This window comes from Salvelinus sp. IW2-2015, unplaced genomic scaffold, assembly GCF_002910315.2.
Source record: "Salvelinus sp. IW2-2015 unplaced genomic scaffold, ASM291031v2 Un_scaffold2640, whole genome shotgun sequence".
In the NCBI taxonomy this organism is placed as follows: Eukaryota; Metazoa; Chordata; class Actinopteri; order Salmoniformes; family Salmonidae; genus Salvelinus; species Salvelinus sp. IW2-2015.
This window is the reverse complement of record NW_019943947.1, coordinates 115,584-117,970: the sequence shown is the minus strand read 5'-3', so window position 1 is coordinate 117,970 and position 2,387 is coordinate 115,584.

Here is a 2,387-nt window from a genome sequence, read left to right as displayed (position 1 = left end):
CCTTCCACTCTTTCTGGAAAGGCTTTCCACTAGATGTGGGCACCAATTGCTGCTATAACAGCCTCCCACTCTTCTGGAAGGCTTTCCACTAGATGTTGGTAACATTGCTGCTATAACAGCCTCCAACTCTTCTGGGAAGGCTTTCCACTAGATGTGGGCACATTGCCTTAGCTATAACAGCCTCCACTCTTTTCTGGGGAAGGCTTCCACTAGAATGTTGGAAATTTGCTGCTATAACAGCCTCCACTCTTCTGGAAGGCTTTCCACTAGATGTGGGCACATGCTTGCCCTATAACAGCCTCCACTTTCTGGGAAGGCTTTCCACTAGATGTGGGCACATTGCTGCTATAACAGCCTCCACTCTTCTGGAAGGCTTTCCACTAGATGTGGGAACATTGCGGCTGCGGGGACTTGCTTCCATTTAAGCCCACAAGAGCATTAGTGAGGATCGGGCACGATTGTTGGCGAATAGGCCTTGGCTCACAGTCTGTTAGAGTTCATCAGAAAGGGTTTGATGGGGGTTGCAGGTCAAGGGCTCTGTGCAGCAGTGGGGACTCCTCAGAAGGAGCGCCATCCTCAGTGAACTTTCACCACACATTTTTCTTTATTAACCTTTAACTAGGCACGTCAGTAAGAACAAATTCTTTTCTCATTTACCAATAGAAGGCCTACACGGGGAACAAGTGGTTAACTGCCTTTTTCAGGGCAGAACGACAGATTTTTACCTTTCAGCTCAGGGATTCGATCTAGCAACCTTTTGGTTTACTGGCCCAAAACTCTAACCCACTAAACTACCTGCTGGTTACTAGTCCAACGCTCTAACACATAGGCTACCTGCTGGTTACTAGTCCAACCGCTCTAACCACTAGGCTAACCTTGCTGGTACTGGCCCAATGCTCTAACCACTAGGCTAACCTGCCGCCCCAAATTAAACTATATTAATACGTCACACAAATAATAGTTTAAAAAACACTCTTTGTAAAGAAGGTTCTTAAAAGTAGCCTCTAGCCTCAACAGCACTCTGTAGGGTAGCACTATGGTGTCGCTGGAGGACAGCTAGTTTCCATCCTCCTCTGGGTACACTGACTTCAATACAAAATCTAGGAGGCTCATGGTTCTCACCCTCCTCCATAGACTTACACAGTAATTATGACAACTTCCGGAGGACGCCCTCCAACCTATCAGAGCTTTTGCAGCATTAACTGACATGTTGTCCACCCAATCAAAAGTTCAAATAATGAATCTAGTACCTGAAAGCATAAGCTACAGCTAGCTAGCACTGCACTGCATAAAATGTGGTGAGTAGTTGACYCAGCGAGAGAGAGTTTAACAAATACATTCCTTCAAACAAATGGAGACGCAAGAGTCTATTTCCCCCCCAATTTMTTGACTTAGCTAGCAAATGCAGCTAGCTAGTTTAACCTAYTGAATCACCCTGCTCAAACAGAGGGATGCTATGTTAGCTAGCTGGCCATGACTTTCCAACAACACTGGAACTCTTCCAGAGTCAAGGTAAACTTTTATGGCCACCGGGGCCAGCCGGCGTAAGTGCTAAACTGCTTACGCCGGCAGGTTCACTAACACATTAAACAGAACGAAGCTATGTTAGCTAGCTGGCTTTGACTATCCGACACAACACTGGTAAGCGTTTGGTATTACTAATTTATTGCCACCGGGGTCAGCCGGTGTAAGTGCTAAACAGCTTGCTGACTGTACACTGTAATGATTGATTGTATGATTGTAGCGGGTTTACTAACACATTAGTTCTATTAGCTATGTTGACTATGACGTTACGTTATCTAATATGGTGACAACTATGTAGGCTGTGTGTAGAGGTTTGGCTTGGAAAGTTTTTTTTTCTCCTGATCACATACAGCTGATGTGTTGTGCATTGAAGTCCACAAGCGAAAAGGTGAGAAGGAGTACAACGTGGCTGCTATGAAAGTGAACTGTGTTTGTGATCAGGAGTGTATTCAATCCGCCGATTATGTTGAGAAACATTCCTTAAAACGGAAGCAAACAGAACAGAAAGGGGATAAACATACTCTAATTTGTCTAATAGAAACGCTCGTTTGCTACGTTTGGACTGTGGATTACGTCCTTGATCAGCTAGATGCAGGCAAGAGTGTGCAAGGCGGTACTGAATGTCACCGTCTGTCACGTCAAATATCTCGACCTGTGTGCACCTGTTGTAATCTTTCATTCATAGGCTAGGTTGTAGCAACCTCATGATGGGTACAGGGGAACATTCAGGTATCATATAGCAGCCTAAACCTATCACTGTTACATTGTACTGGGTGAATATGAATGACAGTAACCTAAACCTATCACTGTTACATTGAACTGGGTGAATATGAATGACAGTAACCTAAACCTATCACTGTTAC